Raw genomic sequence first — 13548 nt, forward strand, 5'->3', positions numbered from 1 at the left:
GGTCGGACGGTGGAGGAGGGGAGACAGTCATGCATATTGAAGGCCCTGTAAGGGGTCAACATCTGATCTCAGCTGGGCCCAATCTCCGATGCAGCCAGATGTTCATTGAGGCGAGACATCCATAGGGCTGTCTGGTTAACTAAACGTGTGTTACTAACATACTTGCTAAATCTGTGTCAATTCTCTCACTCAAACTCTTTCTCTCCAGTCTCCACTCTTGGGGCTCAACATTCTAAACGTTACGGATCCTGGCATGCGTTTGTAAATCGTTAGATAACGTTACATACTTTTGTAATCTGTTAAACGATACAATAATTAGCTAGCTAGCTGGATGATTTAGTGTTTTCAAACAATGCTCAAATCCGCTAGCTCACGTTTAGCATTGATGCCTCAAAATAGCTGGCTGGTGAAATGCAATCAAATGAAAATAATGCACGTCTCGTTTCTTACCTCGTTGACCCCGGTTGCTGCAGACCGGTGATTTTATGAATATTAGGACGTTATCTATATGATAGTCTTTGATTCACAGTTTCGCTGATTTTGAAGTGATCTCTTTCCCTTTCTCTCCCTGACCTCCAATCCGTTTACTGTATAAATACATCCAGCTTGTCAAGCATCTAGCCGACGTGAACGGTATATGTGCGCAACTTAGTTTATGGTGAGTTATAGTTACCTGGTTGTCAGTCTTTTTAGCTAACATTCCACTCCTTGTAGAACAAACACCATGTCATTTATCTGATTTATTTAACCTTTATTTTATCAGGGAGTCATACCAAGACCAAGGTCTCTTTTACAGATGAGCTCTAAATTACATAAATTACAAAGAATACACACCTCAAAATATAAATACAAAATGCAAGCAGAAAGAAAAACATGGTCATAAAAAACCAACACATGAATCAGTAATGAGGTCATGTACCGGAGAACCTCCAAAGGAGTGGAATGTTGGCTAAAACGACTGGCAACCAGTTATCGTTACTACCACACAAAAAAGCAAAAGGTTGAACAACTTCACAGAGCTTTACTGACCTCTAGTGGTGTTATAGTTGAAATGTCGGTATTTGTATTTATGTATTTATTATGCCAAGGCAGCAGCTACTCTTCCTGAGGTTCAACAAAATTAAGGCAATTATACATTTTAAAAACATTACAATACATTCATAACAGATTTCACAATATATTAAGTTTGTGCTTTCAGGCCTCTACTCTACTACCACATATCTATAACACAAAATCCATGTGTACATGTGTGTATAGTGCGTATCAAATCAAATTGTATTTGTCACATGCACCTTACAGTGAAATGCTTACTTACAAGCCCTTAACCAACAATGTAGTTTTAAGATAATCCCTAAAAAAGTAAGAGATAAGAATAACAAATAATTAAAAGGCAGCAGTAAATAACATTAGCAGGGCTATATACAGGAGGTACCGGCACCGGTGTCGAGGTAATTGAGGTAATGATGTACATGTAGGTAGAGTTATTAAAGTGTCTATGCATAGATAATAACAGAGAGTAGCAACAGCGAAGGGGGGGGGACACAAATAGTCTGGGTAGCCATTGGAGTAGCTGGTCAGAAGTCTTATGGCTTGGGGGTAGAAGCTGTTTAGAAGCCTTTTGGACCTAGACTTGGCGCTCCGGTACCGCTTGCCTTGCGGTAGCAGAGAGAACAGTCTATGACTAGGGTGGCTGGAGTCTTTGACCATTTTTAGGGCCTTCCTAGTATAGAGGTCCTGGATGGTAGGAAACTTGGCCCCAGTTATGTACTGGGCCGTACGCACTACCCTCTGTAGTGCCTTGCGGTCGGAGGCTGAGCAGTTGCCATACCAGGCAGTGATGCAACCAGTCAGGATGCTCTCGATGGTGCAGGTGTAAAACCTTTTGAGGATCTGAGGACCCATGCCAAATCTTTTCAGTCTCCTGAGGGGGAATAGGTTTTGTGGTGCCCTCTTCACGACTGTCTTGGTGTGCTTGGACCATGTTAGTTTGTTGGTGATGTGGATGCCAAGGAACTTGAAGCTCTCAACCTGCTCCACTACAGCCCCATTGATGAGAATGGGGGGCGTGCTCGGACCTCCTTTTCCTGTAGTCCACAATCAACTCCTTTGTCTTGATTACGCTGAGGGACAGGTTGTTGTCCTTGCACCACACGGTCAGGTCTCTGACCTTCTCCCTATAGGCTGTCTCATCGTTGTCGGTGATCAGGCCTACCACTGTTGTGTCAGCAGAAAACTTAATGATGGTGTTGGAGTCGTGCCTGACCGTTGTGGCGGCATATTTCTGCATTACCAAATTAGTTCATAACAACATTCAGTTTTAAAAATCACTCAATTTACAAATAAAATCATAATTAGAACCCAGTTAATTATCCAACAAACATTTTTTAAATGACATTTCTCAGTGATTCAAATTGGTTCTATCACTCAAAGTAAAAAACTAAATTTAACACACATCGACATTGGCAGAATGTACATTTATATTAACATCCAGTATAATTATCCCATAATTCTACTATTAACATTTTCATCATGATTATAATACAGATCAGTATCTCAATGCATTCTTAATCTAAATGACTATAATTTTACGTGGTGTAGACCTCTACAATCAACCTGATACCCCAAAAGTATAAACATTTTTGTTTTGCACAGTTGACCAACTCCCTCCTTCAGGCACTGATTCTTCTGGCGTTCTTTTCGTACTTCTTCAGATAACTTTACAGTTCAAAGTGGATGTCCCATGATAATGTCCCATGATAATGTCCCAATTTCAATGTCCCACCTTTACCACCCATTATGTCTTGTCCATTCGTCAACCAGTATACCAGCAACACAAGAGAAGTTTAGAACAGATTTCTCTCCATTTTTCATGATAACCTCGAAAGAACAGATTAGAACAACAGTTTAGTTCAGTTCATTAACTACATGATACCTGTTTACTTTTACCAATTATTCTTAATACAAATGTCTAAACATATGTCAAAGAGAATAACACATTCTATTGAAACTACCATTTCAAATTGGCTTATACTCCCCATCACACTGTCAACTCCATCGCAGAGCCACAGGATCAGGAAGTTAGACCTATAACCCATCGGGAATAGAACAGAACAAACAACACAACAATACACTCCTTCACATATCACTCAAGGTGTGTAAACTTCAATCCAAAACCTCAAAGAACTGAATCCTCCCCCATTTTTAACACATAAGTCTCCATGAGAGTAATGTATAAAACAACACTACTACTGGTACAAAAGATAAAAACAGTATTTCAAATAACCTAATCAAATTAAAAGCACTAATCTGAAAAACTCCAAAGAAAAATGATTGTACCCATATGGTCATAGGAGAATAGACTTAAAGCAGCCTACCCTTAGTCAAAGGCAATGCCCTCTCCGTCTTCACATTGGTCCAAATTACAAATATGGCTTAGAACTATAAACTCCATCATATTTATCAATTACACAAATGACCTTGAAATCAGTATTACAAATTGCCTTAAATTCATTATCCAAATGGCTTTCCAATGAGGGTGATCAGACCACAACGGAAAGTCATGATAAAGGTCATAGGTCATACAAACCCTTCAAAGAAGTGTTTCTTACTATATTAGACAAATTTAAAAAATAGTCAAACATTTCCTACATGTTGTATCCCAGGTTCCCAGAACATTCCTTTATCAAAAGAATTCACATGTTTAATTAAAACTCAGAAAATAAAAAGTCCATGTGCGTGCGTGGCCCTTTAAGATACCTTAGCACTAAGTGAAATGGAAAACTCACCAAACCCAAAGTAAATTTGTAAAAATAAAATCAAACATAGTATTTTAAAAACACCAACAAATAGTCATAACAAATGTGTTGTGTGTGTGGGTATTTGCAAACCGTAAGGTAAAAACAAACAAAACATTTCCAGGCCTTTTCAATGTGGTAGTTTACGGCCTCAATCTCATTCACTCTCCCCAAGATTATAGTCCCAGGAAACATTTCAAAGAGAGACAATGAAACACCCATTTTCCCAGAAAAAACACAAAATACTTTGTTAGCATTCATTATACTACACCGATTCAGAAACCCAAAAGTTAACTATAAACAAAACCTAATAATAATGATAATTCCACTGTACCTCAAATCATGAATCATTAGTTTTAATCTACATCAATGTATATGTATGCTTAATTGAACATACACTACCTTTAGATACAATTATCCTGGTATCATTACTATCTAAATGGAATAATTTTTTCCTCTGTCGCAAATGTAGTACATTTCTCAGCGTAAGGAATCAGCAGTATTTAATCCCAGGCATTTAAAATGTTTTTGTTTGAGACGTGTTCTCCCATGGCTCCTTTAACATTCATACTTTAGATAACTTCCATCCGTCCCGGAAGAAAGAATCCTACTCAAACACATCAGATAATACAATGTTATATAAGTCAAATCAACACCTGAAATAAACAGTAAACAGTAAACAATAAACAAACCCATAACCCATTTTCCAGCAATCGAATCATTTCAAACTGTTGATATGTTTAGTCAAATTAACAAATCTAAAACCTTTCAAAAGTTGGCGTTGTCTCATCAGCGTAAAAATCCAAACTAACTTTTTTCCACTCATATCTACAATGTCTGCATTCCCCAAAGGTCAATACTGTTCAGCTCGTACATTAATGATCTTCCTTCTGTCTGTACAGGGTCTGAAGTTCCAATGTATGCAGATGAGACAGTGATAAATGCAAATAACAAACAACAAGCTACACAAGAACTCACTACTGTAATGGTTCAGATGACAAAGTTGCTCAGAGACTCATGTTTTCATCTCAATAAAAAAACAGTCTGCATGTTCCTCACAAAGAAAACAACTGATGCCCCTGAGACAGATGTCTATGTATCAGGGGAAAAGCTCCAGGTGGTATCTGATGCCCTGAGACAGATGTCTATGTATCAGGGGAAAAGCTCCAGGTGGTATCTGATGCCCTGAGACAGAGGTCTATGTATCAGGGGAAAAGCTCCAGGTGGTATCTGATGCCCTGAGACAGAGGTCTATGTATCAGGGGAAAAGCTCCAGGTGGTATCTGATGCCCTGAGACAGATGTCTATGTATCAGGGGAAAGGCTCCAGGTGGTATCTGATGCCCTGAGACAGAGGTCTATGTATCAGGGGAAAAGCTCCAGGTGGTATCTGATGCTACTGAGACAGAGGTCTATGTATCAGGGGAAGAGCTCCAGGTGGTATCTGATGCTACTGAGACAGATGTCTATGTATCAGAGGAAAAGCTCCAGGTGGTATCTGATGCCCCTGAGACAGATGTCTATGTATCAGAGGAAAAGCTCCAGGTGGTATCTGATGCCCTGAGACAGATGTATATGTATCAGAGGAAAAGCTCCAGGTGGTATCTGATGCCCTGAGACAGATGTCTATGTATCAGGGGAAAAGCTCCAGGTGGTATCTGATGCTACTGAGACAGATGTCTATGTATCAGAGGAAAAGCTCCAGGTGGTATCTGATGCTACTGAGACAGATGTCTATGTATCAGGGGAAAAGCTCCAGGTGGTATCTGATGCCCCTGAGACAGATGTCTATGTATCAGAGGAAAAGCTCCAGGTGGTATCTGATGCTACTGAGACAGATGTCTATGTATCAGGGGAAAAGCTCCAGGTGGTATCTGATGCCCTGAGACAGATGTCTATGTATCAGGGGAAAAGCTCCAGGTGGTATCTGATGCCCCTGAGACAGATGTCTATGTATCAGAGGAAAAGCTCCAGGTGGTATCTGATGCTACTGAGACAGATGTCTATGTATCAGGGGAAAAGCTCCAGGTGGTATCTGATGCTACTGAGACAGATGTCTATGTATCAGGAGAAAAGCTCCAGGTGGTATCTGATGCTACTGAGACAGATGTCTATGTATCAGGGGAAAAGCTCCAGGTGGTATCTGATGCTACTGAGACAGAGGTCTATGTATCAGGGGAAAAGCTCCAGGTGGTATCTGATGCCCTGAGACAGATATCTATGTATCAGGGGAAAAGCTCCAGGTGGTATCTGATGCTACTGAGACAGATGTCTATGTATCAGGGGAAAAGCTCCAGGTGGTATCTGATGCTACTGAGACAGATGTCTATGTATCAGAGGAAAAGCTCCAGGTGGTATCTGATGCCCTGAGACAGATGTCTATGTATCAGAGGAAAAGCTCCAGGTGGTATCTGATGCCCTGAGACAGATGTCTATGTATCAGGGGAGAAGCTCCAGGTGGTATCTGATGCCCTGAGACAGAGGTCTATGTATCAGGGGAAGAGCTCCAGGTGGTATCTGATGCTACTGAGACAGATGTCTATGTATCAGGGGAAAAGCTCCAGGTGGTATCTGATGCCCCTGAGACAGAGGTCTATGTATCAGGGGAAAAGCTCCAGGTGGTATCTGATGCCCTGAGACAGATGTCTATGTATCAGGGGAAAAGCTCCAGGTGGTATCTGATGCCCTGAGACAGAGGTCTATGTATCAGGGGAAAAGCTCCAGGTGGTATCTGATGCCCTGAGACAGAGGTCTATGTATCAGGAGAAAAGCTCCAGGTGGTATCTGATGCCCTGAGACAGATGTCTATGTATCAGGGGAAAAGCTCCAGGTGGTATCTGATGCTACTGAGACAGATGTCTATGTATCAGGGGAAAGGCTCCAGGTGGTATCTGATGCTACTGAGACAGATGTCTATGTATCAGGGGAAAAGCTCCAGGTGGTATCTGATGCCCTGAGACAGAGGTCTATGTATCAGGGGAAAAGCTCCAGGTGGTATCTGATGCCCCTGAGACAGATGTCTATGTATCAGAGGAAAGGCTCCAGGTGGTATCTGATGCTACTGAGACAGATGTCTATGTATCAGGGGAAAAGCTCCAGGTGGTATCTGATGCCCTGAGACAGATGTCTATGTATCAGGGGAAAGGCTCCAGGTGGTATCTGATGCCCTGAGACAGATGTCTATGTATCAGGGGAAAAGCTCCAGGTGGTATCTGATGCCCCTGAGACAGATGTCTATGTATCAGGGGAAGAGCTCCAGGTGGTATCTGATGCTACTGAGACAGATGTCTATGTATCAGGGGAAAAGCTCCAGGTGGTATCTGATGCCCTGAGACAGAGGTCTATGTATCAGGGGAAAAGCTCCAGGTGGTATCTGATGCCCTGAGACAGATGTCTATGTATCAGAGGAAAAGCTCCAGGTGGTATCTGATGCTACTGAGACAGATATCTATGTATCAGGGGAAAAGCTCCAGGTGGTATCTGATGCTACTGAGACAGATGTCTATGTATCAGGGGAAGAGCTCCAGGTGGTATCTGATGCTACTGAGACAGATGTCTATGTATCAGAGGAAAAGCTCCAGGTGGTATCTGATGCCCTGAGACAGATGTCTATGTATCAGGGGAAAAGCTCCAGGTGGTATCTGATGCCCTGAGACAGATGTCTATGTATCAGGGGAAAAGCTCCAGGTGGTATCTGATGCTACTGAGACAGAGGTCTATGTATCAGGGGAAAAGCTCCAGGTGGTATCTGATGCTACTGAGACAGATGTCTATGTATCAGGGGAAAAGCTCCAGGTGGTATCTGATGCCCTGAGACAGATGTCTATGTATCAGGGGAAAGGCTCCAGGTGGTATCTGATGCCCTGAGACAGATGTCTATGTATCAGGGGAAAGGCTCCAGGTGGTATCTGATGCTACTGAGACAGAGGTCTATGTATCAGGGGAAAAGCTCCAGGTGGTATCTGATGCTACTGAGACAGATGTCTATGTATCAGGGGAAAGGCTCCAGGTGGTATCTGATGCCCTGAGACAGATGTCTATGTATCAGGGGAAAAGCTCCAGGTGGTATCTGATGCCCCTGAGACAGAGGTCTATGTATCAGGGGAAAAGCTCCAGGTGGTATCTGATGCCCTGAGACAGATATCTATGTATCAGGGGAAAGGCTCCAGGTGGTATCTGATGCCCTGAGACAGAGGTCTATGTATCAGGGGAAAAGCTCCAGGTGGTATCTGATGCCCTGAGACAGATATCTATGTATCAGGGGAAAGGCTCCAGGTGGTATCTGATGCCCTGAGACAGATATCTATGTATCAGGGGAAAGGCTCCAGGTGGTATCTGATGCCCTGAGACAGAGGTCTATGTATCAGGGGAAAAGCTCCAGGTGGTATCTGATGCCCTGAGACAGATATCTATGTATCAGGGGAAAGGCTCCAGGTGGTATCTGATGCCCTGAGACAGATATCTATGTATCAGGGGAAAGGCTCCAGGTGGTATCTGATGCCCTGAGACAGATATCTATGTATCAGGGGAAAGGCTCCAGGTGGTATCTGATGCCCTGAGACAGAGGTCTATGTATCAGGGGAAAAGCTCCAGGTGGTATCTGATGCCCTGAGACAGATATCTATGTATCAGGGGAAAGGCTCCAGGTGGTATCTGATGCCCTGAGACAGATATCTATGTATCAGGGGAAAGGCTCCAGGTGGTATCTGATGCCCTGAGACAGAGGTCTATGTATCAGGGGAAAAGCTCCAGGTGGTATCTGATGCCCTGAGACAGATATCTATGTATCAGGGGAAAGGCTCCAGGTGGTATCTGATGCCCTGAGACAGATATCTATGTATCAGGGGAAAAGCTCCAGGTGGTATCTGATGCCCTGAGACAGATGTCTATGTATCAGGGGAAAAGCTCCAGGTGGTGTCTGATGCCCCTGAGACAGAGGTCTATGTATCAGGGGAAAAGCTCCAGGTGGTATCTGATGCTACTGAGACAGAGGTCTATGTATCAGGGGAAAAGCTCCAGGTGGTATCTGATGCTACTGAGACAGATGTCTATGTATCAGGGGAAAAGCTCCAGGTGGTATCTGATGCTACTGAGACAGATGTCTATGTATCAGGGGAAAAGCTCCAGGTGGTATCTGATGCCCTGAGACAGATGTCTATGTATCAGGGGAAAAGCTCCAGGTGGTATCTGATGCTACTGAGACAGATGTCTATGTATCAGGGGAAAGGCTCCAGGTGGTATCTGATGCCCTGAGACAGATGTCTATGTATCAGAGAAAAGCTCCAGGTGGTATCTGATGCTACTGAGACAGATGTCTATGTATCAGGGGAAAAGCTCCAGGTGGTATCTGATGCCCTGAGACAGATATCTATGTATCAGGGGAAAAGCTCCAGGTGGTATCTGATGCTACTGAGACAGATGTCTATGTATCAGGGGAAAAGCTCCAGGTGGTATCTGATGCCCTGAGACAGATATCTATGTATCAGGGGAAAGGCTCCAGGTGGTATCTGATGCCCCTGAGACAGATGTCTATGTATCAGGGGAAAGGCTCCAGGTGGTATCTGATGCCCCTGAGACAGATGTCTATGTATCAGGGGAAAAGCTCCAGGTGGTATCTGATGCTACTGAGACAGATGTCTATGTATCAGGGGAAAAGCTCCAGGTGGTATCTGATGCCCCTGAGACAGATGTCTATGTATCAGAGGAAAAGCTCCAGGTGGTATCTGATGCCCTGAGACAGATGTCTATGTATCAGGGGAAAAGCTCCAGGTGGTATCTGATGCCCTGAGACAGATGTCTATGTATCAGGGGAAAAGCTCCAGGTGGTATCTGATGCCCTGAGACAGAGGTCTATGTATCAGGGGAAAAGCTCCAGGTGGTATCTGATGCCCTGAGACAGAGGTCTATGTATCAGGGGAAAAGCTCCAGGTGGTATCTGATGCCCTGAGACAGATGTCTATGTATCAGGGGAAAAGCTCCAGGTGGTATCTGATGCCCTGAGACAGATGTCTATGTATCAGAGGAAAGGCTCCAGGTGGTATCTGATGCTACTGAGCCAGATGTCTATGTATCAGGGGAAAAGCTCCAGGTGGTATCTGATGCCCTGAGACAGATGTCTATGTATCAGGGGAAAAGCTCCAGGTGGTATCTGATGCTACTGAGACAGATGTCTATGTATCAGGGGAAAAGCTCCAGGTGGTATCTGATGCCACTGAGACAGAGGTCTATGTATCAGGGGAAAAGCTCCAGGTGGTATCTGATGCCCTGAGACAGATGTCTATGTATCAGGGGAAAAGCTCCAGGTGGTATCTGATGGTACTGAGACAGATGTCTATGTATCAGGGGAAAAGCTCCAGGTGGTATCTGATGCCCTGAGACAGAGGTCTATGTATCAGGGGAAAAGCTCCAGGTGGTATCTGATGCTACTGAGACAGATGTCTATGTATCAGGGGAAAAGCTCCAGGTGGTATCTGATGCCCTGAGACAGAGGTCTATGTATCAGGGGAAAAGCTCCAGGTGGTATCTGATGCCCTGAGACAGATGTATATGTATCAGAGGAAAAGCTCCAGGTGGTATCTGATGCTACTGAGACAGAGGTCTATGTATCAGGGGAAAAGCTCCAGGTGGTATCTGATGCTACTGAGACAGAGGTCTATGTATCAGGGGAAAAGCTCCAGGTGGTATCTGATGCCCTGAGACAGATGTCTATGTATCAGGGGAAAAGCTCCAGGTGGTATCTGATGCCCTGAGACAGATGTCTATGTATCAGGGGAAAAGCTCCAGGTGGTATCTGATGCCCTGAGACAGATGTCTATGTATCAGGGGAAAAGCTCCAGGTGGTATCTGATGCCCTGAGACAGATGTCTATGTATCAGGGGAAAAGCTCCAGGTGGTATCTGATGCCCTGAGACAGATGTCTATGTATCAGGGGAAAAGCTCCAGGTGGTATCTGATGCCCCTGAGACAGATGTCTATGTATCAGAGGAAAAGCTCCAGGTGGTATCTGATGCCCTGAGACAGATATCTATGTATCAGGGGAAAAGCTCCAGGTGGTATCTGATGCTACTGAGACAGATGTCTATGTATCAGGGGAAAAGCTCCAGGTGGTATCTGATGCCCTGAGACAGATGTCTATGTATCAGGGGAAAAGCTCCAGGTGGTATCTGATGCCCTGAGACAGAGGTCTATGTATCAGGGGAAAAGCTCCAGGTGGTATCTGATGCTACTGAGACAGATGTCTATGTATCAGGGGAAAAGCTCCAGGTGGTATCTGATGCTACTGAGACAGATGTCTATGTATCAGGGGAAAAGCTCCAGGTGGTATCTGATGCCCTGAGACAGAGGTCTATGTATCAGGGGAAAAGCTCCAGGTGGTATCTGATGCTACTGAGACAGATGTCTATGTATCAGGGGAAAAGCTCCAGGTGGTATCTGATGCCCTGAGACAGATGTCTATGTATCAGGGGAAAAGCTCCAGGTGGTATCTGATGCCCTGAGACAGATGTATATGTATCAGAGGAAAAGCTCCAGGTGGTATCTGATGCCCTGAGACAGATGTCTATGTATCAGAGGAAAAGCTCCAGGTGGTATCTGATGCTACTGAGACAGAGGTCTATGTATCAGGGGAAAAGCTCCAGGTGGTATCTGATGCTACTGAGCCAGATGTCTATGTATCAGGGGAAAAGCTCCAGGTGGTATCTGATGCCCTGAGACAGAGGTCTATGTATCAGAGGAGAAGCTCCAGGTGGTATCTGATGCTACTGAGACAGAGGTCTATGTATCAGGGGAAAAGCTCCAGGTGGTATCTGATGCTACTGAGACAGAGGTCTATGTATCAGGGGAAAAGCTCCAGGTGGTATCTGATGCCCTGAGACAGAGGTCTATGTATCAGGGGAAAAGCTCCAGGTGGTATCTGATGCCCTGAGACAGAGGTCTATGTGTCAGGGGAAAAGCTCCAGGTGGTATCTGATGCTACTGAGACAGATGTCTATGTATCTGATGTTAAGTACCATGGCATCATACTTGATTCCAACCTCTCTTTTAAAAAGCAAATGAAAAAAGTAACTAAAATAACCAAATTCAACTTAGCTAATTTCCAAAACATATGAAATTGTTTTGACTACAGAGGTAACAAAACTATACTTCAAATCTATGATACTCCCCCACTTAACATACTACCTGACTAGTTTGGCCCAAGCTTGCTTTACACCATTAAAACCCATTCAGTCTGTCTGCAAACAGGCTCTCTAAGTACTTGATAGGAAACCCAATAGCGATAGAAAGCATGAGCTCCTGAGTTGGAAAAAATCTTATGCAATACACTGACGCCTATCTTGTATTCAAGATTCTAAATGTCCAGGCTCCCCCTCCACTCAGTACTTTTGTTAAGCAGAAAACCCAAACCTTATGGCAGCAGATCCACAAGATCCGCCATGAGAGGTGACTGTATAGTTCCCTTAAGGAAAAGCACCTTTTAGTCAATCTGCTTTCAGTGTGAGAGCTTCCCATGTCTGGAATGCCCTGCCATTAGACACACACAACTGTGATTAATGTGCACTGTCTCTTTAAAAATAAAAATGAACTCAAACTGCAGTCCACTTTAATGACCTGACATTGTTCCACGTAATGGAAACAGATTATAATGTTAGAATACATTAACTTCCTGCTCAAATTCACTGGTGTTACCTAAACAATAAACCAAGAATCAATAATCATCAGAATACATTATCACAAAATGTTTCCTTATTCACACCTGAATCACTTACAGCCCAACATATCCCAGCGCTCACAACCAACTCTCCTATTTTTTACCAGTGGGTAAAAACATAACCCCTACTCAAACAACGTTCTGCCTTACCTCTATCGTAAGATTAAAACCAAACTTTACAACTTTCTCTTCTCTTTCGGCTTCACACTTATGAAATGTCCAAGACTTTAAAAATAACATGTACAGCGCCAAATGTATTCATTAGATTTAGGTAACTGTCTCTAAATGTAATACTAAAACAGCTATTAAAACATTCAGTTTATATCTTAAACCAACACTAGCGACCGTATCTTTCCAGGCAAAACATACCAATAGTTGAATTACAATCAGAAACTCCGATTTTAGTCAGTGCATTGGCCGGGAAACTAACTTGGGCCTCCCGCTTGGAAGGCAAGAACTCTACCACTGAACCACCAATTCTATTTAAATGATTAAGACTCCCCGCAAATAAACCCACTTTACAATTGTCTGTAGTCGTAAAATCAGGCACGTACTACCGAGACAATTCCCAGAAAATAGCCCTAATTTAAAGATCCAAGCGTTACTCCGGCGATGATTCTCACATGCCAAATGAATAGATTAGCAGTCAAAGAGGAAAATCGACATTCATTGACTAGGAAACAGATCTTGCGCCTTTTAATAAAAGTAGATTGTTTTCTCATGCAACGTATTTCAATTACTTTACTACATCACATTAATCACGCAATGATAATTAGTTTGATGGATACCCTAGGCTTTGTACGACATTATAAAGTACGTCGAGATTCCATCTTAATTCGCTCTAACTTTATGGAAAAGGGTTCATTCAATAAATACAGCAACTCCTCTCATACTGGGAAGAAAAAATAAAACATTTTCAGACTTTAATGGCAGTTTTATTTCAAATGTTGTACCCAGACGGAGATAATCCAATAAGTATTTATAGTTCCATCGTTAGGGTAAAATAACCAAAAGTGGACACAATCCAATCAGTTTCGAGAGTTAATTG

The 13548-nt window shown here is 43.2% G+C and overlaps 1 protein-coding gene across 15 annotated transcripts in view; it reads right to left on the minus strand.

Moving 5' to 3' along the window:
- LOC139533645 (protein PHTF2-like) overlaps positions 1-614 on the minus strand; it is a 148374-nt gene extending 147760 nt beyond the window's left edge. For 8 of the 15 annotated variants that reach the window (XR_011666835.1, XR_011666834.1, XR_011666833.1 and 5 more), the window contains exon 1: positions 451-612. The gene's annotated coding sequence lies outside the window, so the exon portion shown is untranslated. Of the gene's footprint in view, positions 1-450 lie in introns of all 15 variants that reach the window. The other 7 variants (XM_071331871.1, XM_071331865.1, XM_071331869.1 and 4 more) reach the window with 3 other exon arrangements.
- Positions 615-13548: the final 12934 nt, after the last annotated feature.

This window comes from Salvelinus alpinus, chromosome 11 (genome assembly GCF_045679555.1).
Source record: "Salvelinus alpinus chromosome 11, SLU_Salpinus.1, whole genome shotgun sequence".
NCBI classification, from domain to species: Eukaryota; Metazoa; Chordata; class Actinopteri; order Salmoniformes; family Salmonidae; genus Salvelinus; species Salvelinus alpinus.